General features: G+C 43.7%; 1 protein-coding gene across 1 annotated transcript in view; it reads left to right on the plus strand.

Annotated features, from left to right (window-relative positions):
• Positions 1 to 1,461: 1,461 nt before the first annotated feature.
• Positions 1,462 to 18,635, plus strand: part of NRXN3 (neurexin 3) — a 1,053,186-nt gene continuing 1,036,012 nt past the window's right edge. Inside the window, exons 1-2 of the mRNA XM_074585395.1 lie at positions 1,462 to 1,611; positions 2,766 to 2,872. The gene's annotated coding sequence lies outside the window, so the exon portion shown is untranslated. The remainder of the gene's footprint in view (positions 1,612 to 2,765; positions 2,873 to 18,635) is intronic.

Raw genomic sequence — 18,635 nt, forward strand, 5'->3', positions numbered from 1 at the left:
CACGGTATTCGTGCCCATGACTATAGGTGTGAGCCACTTTCTCAGTGTATTCACGATTCCGGACTTGAGGAAATCACAGACTCTTTGTGTCAGTCCTGCATGCTAGAAAAATACAGCATTGATTTTACTAAACGTGATGCAATGCAGGTCAGGGGAGAGAGGCGTTATCGGGGTGGTGTGGGGGCCTGTGGCTGGACTGGCTGGTGGGAATGTAGCTGTATAGGGAGATGCAGCAGAGAGGCAAGTGATGCTGTTAGTCACAACCGAGGATGGCTGAACTTCTCATGGGTTAGCAGTGCCTATGTAAGACCATGCCCAAATGTAGATAAAGCACAATGAGAAGCAGAAAACTAACAGGTAGGGGGGCAGATCTGAGAAATCAGTTACAAAGAAAATGCAGAAACCCAAACTGTAGCTTAATATATCCACAAGTGCACATTTAGCAGGCAGTGGTTGATGACAACATAGGGATTTGGGGGCTCCACAGTAAATTTCCAAAGCCATTGGCACAGTAGATTAGTGCGTGACCCAGGAAATCAATAGACAAAAAGTGTGTTTTATGCTGAAGCTGGCTAAAAGGTACAAAATCACAGTAAATGGATGCAGAATGACTAGTGACCACCCGTGGCTGACACTGAAAACTGACTGTTTCACACAGTAGATGCAGTTTGAACTACACTCTCATGTCTGTACAAATACATGTAATGGAATTGTGGGATAGCTACAGTGCACTCAGCTACATATTTCTGATGGGTCTTTGGCAATGGAGGGGGAGCCACTGCTGAAATATTTGGCAGGATTTGTAGTGGTGGTGGGAGTACCTTGTGAGCTCAGGGTGCAGGGCAGGCTGCTTCCAGTGTCCTTATACAGTGAGGATCAGCACCAGAAACGATCAGCTGCAAGGAGACATCATTTGATTTAATGAACTCATTCACAGAACTACAGGGCCAATATGACTCCTACTCCCCTACAGGGAAATCCGTTAACAGTGACTAAAATAAAAGGCAAGCTGGGAGCAAATCATGGACCCAGCTATCACAGACCAGTGGTTACCAGCCACAAGCACAGTATACAGCACTCAAGTGAATGGGTATCGCTAACCCAAAGATTGCTGACTAGTTCTGGAGAACGTCTGCTGCCTCCAGTCAGGTTTACTAGCTCAGTGTCAGTGTTGCCACTGCTGACACCACCCCCAGAGCTGGTAAAGAAAAGAGGGGGCAGCACTACAATACCAAGCCAGGTGGAGAAGCAAGGTGGATGAATGGCATAGGTGGGAGGGGAAGGGAAGAGAGAAGACAGCTGTGACAATAGCTGAAGTAGGATAAAAGGGCTGAGGGGGTCATCCAAACAGATGTGGAGCATTACTTGATTTCTAAATGAAGCTCAGCTACAAAAAATGCTGTTCTTAAGCAAACAGGGGCTGCTGTTGTAGCCTGGATTCACAGGCAAGGAGGACTGGTGAGAGCAGTGGGCAAAACCAGATTTGCTGTGAAATACGTGGGTGGAGCTGAAGACAAGCCCTAGGTGAGCAAGGCCAGGCAGAGAGAGGCTGGAATAAGGAAAATAAAAGAAAACGGGATTCTGGCAAGAGACTGCAGACCATCTTTCCAGGTAACTTCTAGAGTTGGATGATCCATGGCCACACTGGCATTGCAATATCAAATGAACTGCTGATCTTACTTCCCTGAGGAATGGCCAGAGCTGGAATAACTCAGCAGCCCTGTGCTGGTGGGTTTGCTTTCATTTCAAACAATAATGATAATATTTCCCTCCTCTTGCTGCCCTTTTCTCTCAAGTGTGTAGAATTGGTATTTCTGCTATAACTAGGTCAGGGAACCTAAGTAGGTCACAGTGGCTCTCTAAACGTGGTAGATCTAGAAGCAAAGCTAGGGAGGGAAGACCTGACTGTGTGTAAACAAAGGGCAGCAAAGTGGGCCTAGTGGGAGGGACAACCCCAGGGTGAAGTGGGGAGAACCTGACAAGTACCTGCATGGGAACTGAGGAAGGAAACTGAGGTGTGGGGATGGGAGCAGGGGCTGAGAGAGCAAGAGCATTGAGGAATGGAGTACAGCTGAAGGGAGGAGGAAGACAGTGAATAGGATTACAGCTGTGGGCATGAGGAGAGCAGAGAAAGGTGTTAGGGCTAAAGAGTTAGAAAGAGAGGGGTTAAGGCTGAGAAGTGGGAGAGCAAAGAGATATGTAGGTGGGAGCAGCTGGGAATGGGCTTGTATGGAGGGCAGAAGGTGACAAAAGGTGGGAAAAAGGCTGAGATGGTGAAGTGCATCTGAGAGAGAGTGTGATGGGGAGAGCAGGGACAATGTTTAACCAGAGGGTAAAAAGTGGGAGATCAGGGAGAGAGGGAGGTGGTATTCATGTAGCATGAAGCTGCCAATCCTAGCAAAGACCATGGTGAAGCCATCATTGTGTGCCTTCTCTCCTCTCTAGGAAGGCTGAGCAAGTTGAAGGCAAGATTACAAAAGAAAAGGGGGCTGTGGCTCTGCTTGGGCTTCTCAGTTGTACTTAATTTTGCAAGGGCATTGCTCACTTTGGTTTCAAAGCTCTGACTGCCATCCAAAGTTTGGTGTTCTTTTGCCGGAGTCACCAAAGTCTGTTTCCCTCGAATGCAAAGAAAAATGAAGCTGCAGCAACAGGAAGAGCTATTTACACCAAGGGGAGAAACCCCAAGGATTTGAAAGTTAATCATTTTTATGTGCCTAATCTTGGGGTCTTTGTCACACAATGCCTTGCACGTTTGGGGTTGACAGGTTGAAAACGATGCATCCTGCCCTGCGGGACCCCTCAAACTAATGTTCCACGGAAATGCAGAGACTTTGTTTCCCCATCTGCAGCATCTCCCTCCTTTTATCACAGCGTAAGTGTGTTCATGGTTGCAAAATCAGTCTGTCCATGCAGGGTACATCTGCTGTGCAGGGGCATTCTGGGTCTGTTTCACATGCTTGGGAATACTTCTTCCTAAACTGAGCAGGGCACTGCATTGCCTCATATCTGGTGGTCTCTCAGGCTCGCTCCCACAGCTCTGCTCTTGATAATGTTTAGGCTGCCCCGTTATGGTATGCATATTGTTGCTCAGAGGAGAGTTAGAGTAGCAGCCTGCAGGGGAGGATGTCCCATTTTATTAATACTGTCAGTCATGGCTGTAAGATCCAATGGGGTAGTGTCTGTAGTGGGGCAACCAGAGCTGTCACTTGTGGCTTGTGCACAGAGATCTGCTGCATCTGAGCCCTTACCCCAGTCCTCACTTCCATATTTCCCCTACCAATACTGAAAGTATTTTGGTTTTCTTCTGTGGAGATTATTAGTCATGACCTAGCTGCTGATCTAGTCTTAGTGAATTTAGCTTTTTCTATTTGTTTTGGATAGCTGTCCTATAGAAATTTGACTCTTAGGGCAAAAAGCAGTGGATTTGGAGGAGAACGAAGAAAGACAAAAAGGAAATGTTTGTTAAGGGGTGTGTGTGTGTGTGTTCCCTAATGATACCAGCCTGGTGAGCCTTTCTTCCCCTTCTCATTAGCAGAGATGTTGCTGTGAGGGGGGTATGTGGCTTTGATTTTAGCAGCAAAATCCACTGATCACCTTTGGGACATTGGCAGTTCTTGTCTGTAAGATCTCTAAAGTTATCTGTGTATAGGCACTGTAAACAGATGTAATCAGTTGGAGTCAGTGTGCGGTGGTTACATAGAACTGATAGGGATACAGTGCTGTACTGCTGAGATGTTAATAAAAATGTCTGAGATCATCCTCATGTACCAACATACACATCCTTCAAGAACAGGGCAAAAAGAGCTTGAGGAATATTGACTTTGTTTGTTCTTTTTAACCAAAATCTCTACATGAATGCAGGAGCAAGACAGGGCAGCAGCATGTACTTTTCAGTGCCAGTAAAGCAGAGTTTTGTCTATGGACACTTTGCAATATTCAGACAAGAACAGAGGGTGGTCGGATGTCTCATCTGCAGATGCTCTTTAGGATGAATAAAGTCTTTGGGATGATCATAACTTGATTGTAATTCCAAAGTTATAATTGATTACACCTTCTAGTGACCGGGTTAAGAGCATTAAGCAACAGGTGTTTTTTGGTTCAGGAACATAAAGATTTGGTGGTTTTCAGTTATTTCAGAGCAATAATTGCATTGTTTCGGGGTGAAAACTTTCTTATATACTTTAATTTACTAATAAAATTGAACTGTGGTTGTTAAAATCCCCTTTGGGCTATAACTTATGGCCATTTGATCTTTTTCTTTACTCAGGATACTTCTCCTGACCATGAATGCTTATATTGCTTTAAAAAAAACCACTTATTTTGACTGGGGAGTGTGTCTGGAATAAAAATATTATCGGTAGAATTTTTTCCAAATATTTTGTCTGATGAAACACTGTAACGTTATGTGGAAATTGGGATATAATATGAAAAGCTGAGCTGTCCAGGTGAAACTGGGAATTAATGCCACAACTTTGTGAATTGAGTTTTTTTGAATACAAACACAAATTTTGTGAAATTGGTAGAAATTGCTAGAACTGTAGTGACAGCATTTGATTTATTATTATTAGCCCAACTATTATTGTTATTGTCAGAGTTAAGCTTTACCCATCTGCTTTCTTCTGTGCACACATTAAGAACAAGGGCCACTCTGGGACTTCACAACAGAACTCGGGCAGCAGCAAAGCAACATAGCTACATGCATTAGATGTGAGGAAGAGTCAATGCTGAGATGAGGCAGACACTTGGGATTAATAATGGGCAGGGCCACTAAAATCTATGATGGTACTGATACCTCTCAAAAAGCAGCTCCAACAATCAAGGAATCACGGAATACTGTTGTGTTTTGCCTGGTTGTTCTGAAATCAAAGATGGGGCTGGGACTCAGCTGGTGCAGGTCTCCCCCTGGATGAGTTTCTTCCTTCCTTTCCCAGCTCTTCACCATTTCTTTTACCTGCTCCCCTCTTGGTGCCTTGGCTGCTCAGTCTTATGCTGCTGCCCTGCTATCTTCCTGACAGCCTATTGCTTTACCAAGGAGACTTCATGGGTTACACTGCCCCTACATGTCCCCTCCAGTTCTGTGGAGACAGTGGGAATATGCATGGTGTCACTTCTAGCTTCAAAGAGCACAAGAAGGAGGGCCCATGTAACTACTAGCTAAGATGATTGTTTCCTTTTGAAAGCCCTAGGGTAGAAAGCTTTTTAGGGAGAGATATGAAGTAAACATGTTATATGGATGGAAGGGGATAGGTCTGATCATATGGATCAGCGGGAAGCATCTGCAAATGAAAGAAGGAAGATTAAAAGAGGGTGCTTAGCAGGGGTTTGCATAGCAAGGAAGAAGACAAGAAGGTGCAGATACATAAACTGTAACCCTGACACAGTCTGTAGCACTACTAAAATCTTTAATCTGCTAACAAGTCTTATGTTAAATTGGAAAGATAACTCCATGGCAGCATTTTGTGACTTCTGCACATTAAACATGGTGTTGATGTCAGACCTTCCCCTGGACTAGTAGTGTGTCCGATAGAAGCAGCCTACAAGGGCATCTTTGCCTTATACAAGGTGTTGAAAAGGCATTTTGTAGCTCTTCAGGTAGATTCTCTATTGCTTGCTTGTTTTCTTGATCTCTGATATTTACCTGATTCTTTGAAATTTATCCAATTCTTCCTACAGATAAACTGCACACAAGAAGTTCAATTCTTCCCCTGTAACACACACATTCCTCCAGAGTGCCTTATGATATGCTGGGAGTCTGATCTTCACTGTGCCAGCAGGGCAGAAAGATTTTGTGTTCTGGGCCTTGACCTGCAGCTCTGGAGATCTGCATTTAATTTTCAGCTCTGCCACATACTTCCCAAGTGACCTTGTGCAAGTCATTTATTCTCTCAGCATTTAATTATCACCCTTTTGCAGATGAGAAGTTGACACTTCTCTGCCTTCCAGAGAGTAATGTGAGGATAAATTCATCAACCTTCATGTTCTGCTGTGAACAATGGGAGTTCACTGAGGCAAAGTCCAACAGGGGAGATAAGGCAATGTAGGGAACAAAGCAAGGATGAAGCCCATTTTAGCTACTTCGAGAGCTATCCTGTATGAACAGAGTGTATGATGTCTTGCAGGATTTTACATCAATCCTCTAAGTGTGCAGTGCTATGACTTTATTATCCTATCCTTCTGTATAGTACAGTGTCAAAACTGGAGGAGGGGGGATCACGAGGTTCCTTGTTCTCTTTTAGTAAGCAGTCATCAGATGGCTCATTCGCTTATGTCACTCTTTAGGTAGCTCCTGCCTTTTCATTTCTGTAGCTGGTCTGAGTCAAGCATGGAAAACGGTCATTTACTGAGATTGTGGACTCTGGATTGTATTGCAAATAGGAAAAAAAAGGTGTAAAGCGGCAAAATGTTCTCTTAGAGAGAGTGTTCCATGTTAGTCTGTGTTGTCATTGTGCTTTATTGTCCTAGAACATCTGAGCATTTCTACTCTCACTGCCAAAGGACTTCATCTGTGTGGGATGTCCCACATTTCCTGTGGAGATGGCTTTCATTTTCACAGGTGACAGCAGTGGGTCTGGACTGCATGAACAGGCATCTTGACCTGGGGGTGAAGTTATTAAAAAGTAGATGCAATTCAGAGAAGTAGGACTTCCTGCTGAGGTGTTGGAGTCAGCTGGTTATGTATCTCCTGAATCATTGTGGTTAGTCACTAGCAGTATCCATCTTTCAGTCACTACTTGACACCATAGAGACTTAACAGTCCAGATAATGTCTCCCTTGACTGGTTTCAGTTGAAGACTTCCAAGAGCCACAGAGAACTAGCTATCTCTTCTGCCTTTGTAGCTGTTCCTGCAAGTAAGAAATTCAAGCATGTTGATTGGTCTTTTGCAGTTGTTGCTTTGCCGATGTTCAGAAGGGTTGATTTCAAGTACCTTGCTCATCTTGCTCCTTCAGGAGCAGGTGAGCATCCTCCTGTTTAGCTGGTGCATGAGCTCAAGTGTGAAGTCATTGGGAATGCCAAGTTACATGTGGCGGTTGGCTTCTTTTCTGGTATGGATGAAGGCCCTTGCCCTTAGTATAGCAAAATACTATCAGACGGACCTGGACTGATTTTTGTTTTGTTGTCCACAACTTTATTAAAGCTAAATGGAGTTTCAGCATTTTGGAATCGCACATTAGAAGACAGACCTCTCTTCTGTTAATGGAGGTTACAGATTGTGTGGATGGAAAACACTTATAAGAACTGCACTTCATTATTTTTATTATTTTTCAGGTAGTGAAAAGCCACCTTTCCTACTGCTGCTTAATATTGGATTAAAAAAAAAACGTGCCTTGGTAATTGATTTAACTTCAGAATGAAGTTCTCTTGCTTTGTGTCCTCCAGAAAATAAAGGTAGTCTGTTTGGATGTGTGCATTTTTAGATCTTTTGGAAGCCTTCTGCTTGTGAGTTTCAGGACTTTATAAGATGATATTGTATCTTGGCTATCAGGGTTGAGGGTGTGAAGTGAAAAAGGGAATAGAGATTTGGGGGTCAAGATTTTTGAATATTCAAGTGGATAACTGTAATCTATTTCAGTTTGAATAAGGTTCCTGTATATCATTAAGATATGGGATCTAATTGGGGGAAGTGAGTTCAGGTTTGGGGTGGTGTTTATTGTTTGTTTGTGTGTTGGGTTCTTTTTTTATTTTTTTTTCCTGCCCCAGTGGCATTTTAAAATCTCATGGATTAAGGGTTTTCTGTTCCTGTATTCCTGATCTGAGCAGACCCTAATCACCAGGTGCCTTCCCAGCATTTCTAAGGTTAGGATGCATTCCAGGAAAATCAAGCAGCCAGTGAGAAGCAGATACTGTCTTTGCTTCATCTTCATCCTGGTTTCTCTGGAGTAATGTTGGAGGGGTATAAAACATGTTTCCTGTTAGGAGAAAATGTGCTGTAAAGAAGGAGGCATAAGTAAATATACAATAAAGAGATGTATAAAAGTGTCTGTGAGAGACAATTCATGGCTCTGTTAGTATCACAAGGAGATTTTTATCTTGGGTTTCTATAGGCCCTTGCTGCAGTTCAGGGAATGCCAGTGATGCTAAACCTAACCTTTAAACCCCATGCTGAAAACAATCAGGCAACACGTTCTCTGCCTATTCAGCGTCTCTGTTAAATAAGGGAGGTGTGCTGTGGATATTAGAGGTTTGGCACACACATGGTATTGCTGTCACCAGGAAAAGCTATTTATAAAATGTGCTATGGAGCAAATATGGTATTGCTGCTAATAGTGAAACAGCCCTAACAAAATGGCATTGGAACTCATGTGAGCTACATCAGGTATGAAAATGCAACAAGACCATTCATCAGAAGATTTCAGGGTGGGGAATGAACAAACCTTTCCTCTTCCTGCAGTGAGTCAGGTCATATGGGGGGGAGTTCAGCTGATACTTTGGCATGCGTAACAAACCTTGGCAACAGGAAGTGAAGGGAAGTCACATGCTTAGCAGAAACTTCAAGGGCACACTCAGGAGACAGAAAGTAATTACTCAATTTGGATTTTAGCCATGACACTGAGTTAACCCTCAGAGCAAGTATGATTTTATTTATCTCTCATCCCCATTCTGAGAGTTTCTAAGATTAGAGCTGGGCACTGAGAACCCTATGTTTAATTTTCTTGATAAGCTTTTGTGATGACCTGCATTCTTGTAATATCTGAGCCTTACAAACATGAATGAATTCAGTCTAATATCACCTCTGTGAGCCTGGGAAGTACTATCCCAGCTGCCTTTTCATGCCTAGAATTGGTCCCTGAGAGAAGTACGAGAGTGGGGAGGTTTGGTTTGCTCCTTGTGCTGGAGATTACAGTTTTAGTTGCTGTCCTTTTCCACAAGGAAAGGGCATAAATATCCAGGTTAGTAAACAATTGGTAATTAAATGAGCCTCAGAAGACCTGGGGGGGAAACAGGGCATTTCCCCTCGCTGCTGACCTTGTTCAGGGTGAGTGCAGAGATTGGTCAGAACAAGGGGCCAATTGCTTTGCTGTATATTTCATGAAGAAAATATCAAGTTTGTTCTTGTATAGGGTATTGTACGTTAGGCAGCTGGCCTGTCCACTCTTCCTCCTAGCTGGCAGTAAGATTCTCTGCTCAGGTAGGTTTTCCTGTAATGTGAGCCCTACTTGTGGAGTGCACCTGGAAAGGCTGTTCTTCCTTTCACCTGGGTGTTGCTTTGTTGCTTTTTGATGAAAGAGAGAAGATACACTTCCCCTTGCTTTTTCAGACTGTTTCCTGCAGAAGAGCTGCACAGCTTTTCTGAGGCCTGCTGCTGGCCCAAGCCCCTGTGATTATAGAAATAACTAGATAGGTGGTGACCCAGAATAAAAAGAAAAGGCAGGTAATCTGGGGACACAGAGATCCCTCTCTCTTCCCCCCCTGCAAGTAATTTTTTTTTTTTTTTTGTATTTTGCGATCTAGAGTACAGAGTTATTCCTCTTGCCTTTCCCTGCCATAGGAATGGACAATGAGTAAGGCTTTAAATAAGGCCACACCTCAGGGCGCATAAAGCTGTGTTTGAAGTGCTCTGTACCTAGAAAGATTTAGACCCATGCAGGCACAGAACTCCCTGTGACTTAAGTGGAGGGAAAGATGCCCATCTTTTGAAGTCTGGTAAGATCATAGATTGGTTATGATCTAAGCCGCCTCTCTCATCAGGGAGTGATCAGGCCAGTGAGTGAGGGCAGGCTGGGATACTCTATCAAGCAACAGAATCTAGACTGGTAGGTCAGGTTTGGCTGTTGAAATAATCCAACGACACACAGCAGGGTTATTGGCAGTATCTCTGCGATGCAGCCCAACCAGGATATGACGCGGGGTAAATTCCCGTTACAGAGAGGGAGCTGACGGCAGCTACCCGTGAAGGTGGGGCCACAGAGAGCGGCACCGGCAGCGCCTCGCAGAGCGGTGAGGGGCGCGGCAGGCAGCCGGCGGAGTTCAGCACCGCGGAGAGCGGCAGCGCCTCGCAGAGCGGCGAGGGGCACGGCAGGAGGCCGGTTGGAGTTCAGCACCACGGAGAGCGGCATCAGCCGGCGGGTCGCGGCGCTGCCTTCAGCCTCACACGCCGCCGCGGAATAACGTGCGCGTTATTTTAAGCCACCAGATGCTTTTATAAACTCTTTGTATGCCACGTGGTTGCCAAACACCCACCTGTTTGAAGAGAATTGCAAAGAAATTCGAAGTTCTTTACAAGAGCACTCGGGAGGGGGGGGAAGGGGGGGAAGGTGTGGGGGAAACATAATCCACATTTTTAAAAGGTGGAAAAAAAGGAAGACCCGGGGAACTACAGGCCAGTCAGTCTCACCTCTGTGCCCGGCAAGATCATGGAGCAGATCCTCCTGGAAACTATACTAAGCCACATGGAAAATAAGGAGACAATTGGTAATAGCCAGCATGGCTTCACTGAATGCAAATTGTGTCTGACAAATTTGGTGGTCTTCTACAATGGGGTTACAGTGTTGGTAGATACGGGAAGAGCAACTGATGTCATCTACTTGGACTTTTGCAAAGCATTTGACACTGTCCCACACAACATCCTTGTCTCTAAATTGGAGAGACATGGATTTGATGGATGGACCACTCTATGATTCTATGAAAATGGCAAGTTTTAACAGTCAGTACTTGGGCAGCAATTTTCATGCAAGGGTCTCCAAGCACTTTATGAATATTAATGAAACCAGCTGCAAAACCAATCATCGCGTTATGATCGAGATAGATTTCATTATCCTTTTCCAGCTGGGGAAACTGAGGCAGATAAGGATAATGTGGTTTGCTTCAGCCTGTTCAGTCAGCCAGTATCAGACCTAGGACATAAAGACCATGCCCTTTGTGCTCCTCCTAATACAAAGCTGTACAGCTCCTGTAGCTCTGCCCATTTTGATTTTAAAAGATACATTTCCTTCTCTAAACTACCATTCACTTAACTGATTTAAGTTGGCAAAGGATTTTCTAGCTAGCCTAATTATAGCAATTCTCACCTACTGCCCTTCTGTATGCTGAGGGTGGCTGCTGTTTTCAAAGGATAAGAGGGTCACTGGCCTTATTTCAAATGCACATCAGTACATGTATAGAGCTGGGTTTGTTATTCTTATTCTTGAAAATGTTAATTTGCAGCACAACTTGCCCCCTTAATGCTTAGAAATATATAAATACATGTGCTATTTTGCACTCAATTGTCAGGCATGTCCCATGCTGTTTTGTTGTTCCCTGGACAGGTGGAGACAGAGCAGTTAGGCACTGACGGCTTCTGTCTGGTGAGCTGGCTCTTGATTGACTGATTAGCTTCTTTGTATGGCAGGCGCTTCTCTCAGCTCCATCATTAAAGATGCATCATAGCCCCTTGCAAGAGACATTTTTTTTTTTTTTCCTGAGATAGAGGAAGAGAGAATGAGTAACTTTGAACGTATGACAGTAGGGAAACTTTTGTTAATAGGGGTGGTCTTTAGAGACGGAGTGTAGCCAGGCTTCTGGATCCAAAACTGCCAAAGAGCCCACGACATGTTAAACTGGTGCATGTATCTATAAGTAACTTACTTGAAAAAAGAAAACTAAAAAAATTGACAGTCAGGGTAGTAACTCATATGTCTCTTCTAAAGATTTCTTCATGTATAGTGTTCCATTAATTTTTGTTTGTAGAAGCTATCTTTAGAATTAAATAGTTAACCTTTGTAAAATACATGGGAAGGGTTGAAGAGGTGCTCTTTGTTTTACAGTTGTATAAGATGAGGCTTGGGGAAGGAGGCTAGCTTATAGACATGGTTGCAGGTGTCTGGACTGTCAAGTTCCAGCTCTCAGTCATTTCAGCTTGACACAAAACCACGGTTTCCTTCCAGAGGTAGAAGACAAGACCCGGGAGATGACCCCAATTCTCTGTCAGTGCTGGTATCTGATGTAGCTTCTTTCCCTTTTGCTGTTGGTAATGCTATGAAAGTCCCTTATCTAATATGTTGTCTGCCTGGAGAAGTGATACTGGTGTGTATAAGTGTGAACTTAAATTGATATGCTAGTATAACTTAATTGTTTGTTTATAAGATAACTTTTCACAGGTCAGCTTGCATCACTTTGGAAGGAGCTTAGGCTAAGGAAAACAAAAAAGCAGCTTTTATTCTGCAGCAAGCATCTACACCAGGAATTATAACACCTGTTTGTTTAACAAGACTTCTGAAGTTATACTGATAAGCCCGGTAAAACTCTGTTTCAGACAAAACCTAGAATAATTTACTTGTGATACGGCACTTTCTGCACCATCCTTGCAGATACTGTGATGAACTCAGAGGTGACATGGCGGCTTCTGCAGTGATCAGTAGTGCCACAAGTAGATTGAGCTATAGTCCTAGGATTGTGCCTGGCAAAAAGGTACAAGATAATCAGTGTCTTCTGTCTGGAGGTCAGTATCTTAACAGTCAGCTGTGGTTTGTAGCTGGATGGGGGGAAGGATGGGATCTTCTATTGTTATGAATTTGCCTGTGCATAGGCTGATCATAAGCATGCTTTATATGATCGCTGTGACTCCTTGCATAGAGTTGAGCACAATCTGTTCAAGACAGTTCATCTGTGACTGACACTTGCCTACCTGTGTTCGGGTTGTAATAGTCCCCTTGACTTAACCCCTGGGACCTCTTGCTGAGACAGTGACAGGCTAGGCAGAACTTTGTTAATTAGAACCTGTTGGAAACCTTCTCTTTTATGAAGATGGTAATATGAAATGTAGCAACTGCAGACCTGGTTGGTCTTCTGACTGCATTTCTGCCCTTCAGTTGAAGGATCAGTTCCCATAGGATTCTGACTTCTGTTTACAAGAGGCCAATGCTGAGAGGCACCGCCTTATCATTTAACCAGGTACACCCATTGTTTTATTGCAGTTCATATCCTGATCCTAGATCTGAAGAGTAGAAAGTTTCTGTGCCCCCAACGCTAAGTATAGGCATCCAAACAGCATTTTGCCTAAAAGAAATCTGCTTGTTACAGAAATGTAATCGTCATTCTGTATTAAGCCTACATAAGGATTCACGTATCTTTCTGCATGATGGGAATCAGGTCTATGCAGGCATTGAGACATCAGTGTGTGGAGCTTTGTTGGGTTCTATACGTGGCCTAAATCTAGGAGATCTGTAAGCTTGTAGAGTTGTGTTTTAAAATTGTAGAAGATATCCTGTCACTTCGTAAATCTGCAGAGCTCTCCATTGAGAGCTAGACATTAAGCATAGATCCGTCCCGGGATGTAATGTGATGTCTGGTTTAGTAGAAGTGTGGAGAGCTGAGAGAAAGCAGTAATTCAACAGAGCTTAACATTGGCTCCTTTTTAATTATAAACCATGTTGATTGGCTTCTAAGAATGTTTTATTAAGTCATCTTCAGTCAGGGGAATACTGATGGCAATGGACTGTTGTGGAGCTGTATTTGTGGTGGTGTGAGAGGTGCGCTGTGGGAGGGCTGTGAAGGCTACTCTATTTTTGGGATATAAAATTGCAGTGCAAGGAGGAATGGATGGCACCTTGCTGTGAAATAATATAATTCATATCCATTTCTTTACAGTATTGCCCTTTGAATGGGCAGTGACGTGGCAGCCTTGTCTGAAGGCAGCTGCCCAACCTTTGCTCATCCATGTTCAATGCAGAGTTTCAGCTCTGTTAGGAATTGTTTGCATGCAGCAGATCTTGTTCTCTCTGAGTTGCATTGGTGCAGTGCCAGTCAGCTTGGGGAGGAAAGGCAAACCTGCTAACTGGAGCTTTTGCTTGTTTACTGTGTATTTTTATCTCCCCTTCAATCTTTTTTCTTTTTTTTATTTAAATATTTGATGTCAGTTCATTTATTTTTATGACAAATGATTTTTTCATTCCAGAAACAGAAAGCAATAGAGATGCCAGCATCACGGGGGCATCTGTTCTCTACTTTTAATTAGTCCTTTTTCCCCACTCACTTCCAGCCCATATACACAGATGCATGACTTTTTTTTTTTTAAACAAACCAACCAACCCTACCTGTGTCATCCATTACAATGTGCCTATTTGGGTGTTATATCAAAGACAGACCATCTAGGAGGTCTTAAGCACTGCTAAAAGATAAGTAAAAGATAAATAAAAGCTTTTGCTGCACTTGATTCCTAAGGGTCAAAGTCTGTGTTCAGTGAGGTGTGCCCTGAGGAAAGGTTGTTGCTTTTTCCTTAAAGTGCCAAATAACATCATGGAGATTAATCATGAATCTGTTACTTTGGTTGCTATATTACAACTTCAGCCTTTCTTTTTCTGTCATGAAATGCCATGTCCCCTCCCCCAGTGGTTTGTTTGGTTTTTTTTCTTAGTAGGAGGACCTGATGTGCCCTCTCTCACCGCCTTCACGCAGGGTCATGTCTTGAAAACTTCAAAGGGATCTAGGAGTACTTCTAGGATTGACCGAGTCATTTATTCTGGATGTGATGGATTGTGTCTATCCTGGATGCCTTTGTGCTTACTAGTATAAGTTCAAGGATGAATTGGTTGATAGAATGAAGGAGGGAATCCACTCAGACCTGTCAGCAGTCATAGCCAGCTTTTGATAGGAGCCTTACACTGATTTCAAGGAAAGGAAGCATGAAATACCTACAGCAGGAAAAAGAAGCATGAAAGTTGGGCCGTCAAACCGTAACAGGGTATCATGAGTTTAATTTGAGCAAGGAAATACATAAATGTAATTGCCCTCAGTTTATGCCAGTGGTGAAATTTATGAGGCTTTGAAAGGGCATCAGAAGGGGGAGGTATCAAGTGTTGTATTGCATGGGAGGGTTTAAGTGAGCCGGCGATGGCACCAACAAATAGATCGTGGGGAATAATCCTATTCTGGTTGTGGGAGGAATGAATGAACTATCACCTTAGCTGATCTTTCTCCCCTGCAACTCTCATGTGGATACGACACTTTGTAGTGCTGAGAATATCCATTAATATCCATTGAAGTCTGTGATAACTAAAGGCATGGATCATTCTGCAGCTAGTGGTATTGCTTCTGTAGGTTTGAAGCATCTCTCTGTTCTCTGCCTCAAATACAGCTCACTTTTCTGCGTGTTTCAGCGCTCCACATGTTTTGCTTGCCTCACTCTCTGCTTCACAGCTGCTGCATTAAATCCATCCGTGGACACTTAAAAGATGCTATAGAAATGTATTGCTTGCCTTCAGCAATAGCGGCGGTTGGCCAGTTGCGTTGCTCCCCTAGCCCATCAGCCCCAGCACTGTGGTGCTTGTGTTTGCTGGACTGTTCCTTCTGAGTGTACGGAGGTGAACACATGTTCCGTATTAATCTTCATTTCAATGAAGTTGTTTTAGTTCATGCTTTATTGCAGCGCTTTGTAATAATGCATCTGTAATGGCAGCCCTTGGGGCAGCAGTCGCATGTGGCAGGCTGAGTGCCTGAACTGCTCCTGAGAATGACTCCAATCATACAGAATGAGGCACTCCCTGGTGCGCCATCTGAATTTATAATACCAATTTATATGGTGCCCTAAAGCAAGCTTTGTATTTGCTCTGGGACACAGGGGCCAGGCTATAGAAGGGGAACTGCTTTCCATTTTTTTGCTGTCCCTTTTTCGAATACATGCATTTGTCTAGCTTTCCAACTTGCCTGTCTTGAAGCCTAGACTGAGCTCAGGAAATGTAAGAATATGCCTTGATACACAGTGATGGGTGCGGAATCTGTAACTGGACAAAACAGGCCTGCTGCCAGTCTCACAGGGCCTTTCCCTGGGTCTGGAGGGCAGGCACGTAGGAGGACACAGCCCTGCAAGCAGCGTAGGGCAGAGCCCTGCCTGCTATTTCATTGTGGTCATGCTTGTGAGGTTGGGAGTCAGTATTGGCTTAACCTCCTTTGAGAAAACAGCTGATGAGATCCAAGCCACTTAGGGTTGGGTTTTCAAAACTTAGTTAGGGTTGGATTTTCCAAGATAGGTACCCAGTAGGATTTTCGGAAAGTACTTAAATAGCGTGGATGTATAATGCCTATTAACTTTGGAAAAAGGAGCATATAGAGCTTTAAAGGTCAAAAGCAATGCTTTAAGCTTGCCCTGGAGATACACTGCACCTATCATTAAACACAGGCTAAAAGGCTTTTGTCAAAAATAGCGTTCACTAAGTGGAAAGAAGATATGTTTTTGCTCTTTTTGCCCCTCAGAGGATTTTGCTTAAGCTAGAAAATTCCCACCCCCCAGTGTTTCATAGCAGCAGGGAGAGAATTTTTCCCCCTTGTCCCAGTTTTATTTGAGTCCTGTTTGGGCTTCCTCATCTCACCTAAAATCTTCACGTTATCGACTCATGAAAACGAAGACATTTATTGTCATCTCATTGTGAAGGAGAAGTACTTCTTCACATGGACAGGACAAACTTGGATTGCACTGTGTTTGTCTGGCATGTGAGTAGAAGAAATAACAGATTGTTTCATTTTATCATGTTTGTCCAAAATAATGTATAAGGTTTTAAAATTAGATAGCCCAACCTTAGAAGGCATTGGCTGCAGCAGTTCTTCCTTATCCTGAGAGGTTCCCAACTCATCAATTACTTACAAAAAAATGCCTGCAAGCATCTTTCAGGAGCTCATGGGATAAAAGAAACTCTGCTTGGGAAGCCTACACTTCAGTGACTGTGGAGCAGATCTGAGCTTAGTCATGAGATGGGTGCTGTAGTGGGTGTGAGGGGGCTGCTTTTTGAGAGAAAGAGAGGACAGCCTGTCTTGTCCTGTGCTGATGCCATTGTTCTGGACTGATGTCCTTATTCCACCTGCTCTTGTTGGCTGAGGGAGGGTTTCTGTCTTGTGTGGATAAACGGCCAGCTACAGGTAAGTGTTTGATGCAAGATTGCTGAAGAATGAACGTAAGACTAGATACAAAATCACAAACTGTCTGTGTTTCCTACATTGTTAGGAGTGTTATCTAGTGGTTACAGCAGGAAACGTCCCTATCTTGTACCACTGGTCTTGAGCAATCAAGATGTCTGTATTTCAGGGCCACTGAAAGGATCAAGGGCAAAGCGGAAATAATATTTAATTTTACTTGAGGAGTCACTGGGGCTCTTCAAGGAGTAGCTCCTTTGGATGCATTGGCTGAACACTTTATTAAAGAGAGGTTTATCTTTCACTCATGTTAAACCCAGCTTTTCTGATTGCAGGTCTTTCCACGCACTTCCTCTTTTAGTACTCATCAATTCTTATTCTTACCCAACCCTGCTGATGGACAAGCAGGTATGACATGGTATTTGTTGCCAGGGAAGCACGCTGTGATGTCATGGGTTCATTTGCATGGTTCTTTGAGGATTCACAAACAGGAAGAGGAGGCAGAGTTCAAGTGGAGGAGGTAGCAAGCAATAAGGATTTGCTGAGTCTTACTCAGCAAATGACATCTCAGAAACTGTAGTGATCCTATGGAGTTAGAAGACTCAAGAAGTAAGAAAGGATGGCGTTCAAATTGGTGGATATGCTTGTTGGAAGGTTTGTGAATGAACTCTGAACTGTGGCTTTAACCATTTCACCGGATGCTACCTGCTGCCTGTAGAAGCGTTTCTCTTCCTTTTGGGCCAGCACTGAGTCAGGATCACAGTGGGATTGTTGGCAATGAGAGATGGTAATGGATGTTTTTCTGTCTTAGTGTCTGTCTTAGAATGAGGCATAGACATGTGTCTAATACCTAGTAGTGATGGTCATAAAGCCAAAGTGGCAACCATCAAATTTTATGTTGCTGGATGAAAGAATGTACAGCTCTCTCTTTTTATTTCTTTTTCCTCCCTTGCACACTCAAGTGTACACACACACATATGTCTCATCTGTTGCTGTTATGCTTATGTATTTCTAAGTATAAGTACACATACAAGACACCCTCTCATAAAGATAGTGGGAAGCACTGTATTAGATGTGGAGAAGGGCTTGCATATTTTTTTCACCAAATATATTAGTTGATGTAATAAAACATACTGCCATTCCCTACATGCCTTGCCCCTGCCTTGCCACACCTTGAGTATTGTGTCCAGTTCTGGGCACCTCAATATGAGAGAGATATCGAGGTGCTGGAGCGAGTGCAGAGGAGGGCAACGAAGCTGGTGAAGGGCCTGGAGAATAAATCTTACGAGGAGCGATTGAAGGAGCTGGGACTGTTCCGTTTGAGGAAGAGGAGGCTGAGGGGAGACCTCATCGCTCTCTACACCTGCTTGAAAGGACATTGTAGAGAGATTGGTGCTGGTCTCTTCTCACAGGTAATTAGCGATAGAACAAGAGGGAATGGGTTCAAGCTGCAGCAGGGTAGGTTGAGGCTGGACATTAGGAAAAAATTCTTCACAGAAAGAGTGGTCAGACACTGGAATAGGCTGCCCAGGGAGGTGGTGGAGTCACCATCCCTGGATGTGTTTAAGACTTGTTTAGATGTGGTGTTAAGGGATATGATGTAAGGGAGAACTTTGTAGAGTGGAGTTGATGGTTGGACTCGATGATCCCAAGGGTCTTTTCCAACCTAAATGATTCTATGATTCTATGAATGTGCTCCTGCAGCAGTTGAACACGCACCACTTTTACTTAAGCCCTCTTATGCACTTCTCCTGCAAGGAACTCTCCCCTCTGAATGGGTTTATCCTTACACTCCTGGGTACACACATCGGGTTTT

The sequence above is a fragment of the Larus michahellis genome, chromosome 4 (genome assembly GCF_964199755.1).
Source record: "Larus michahellis chromosome 4, bLarMic1.1, whole genome shotgun sequence".
In the NCBI taxonomy this organism is placed as follows: Eukaryota; Metazoa; Chordata; class Aves; order Charadriiformes; family Laridae; genus Larus; species Larus michahellis.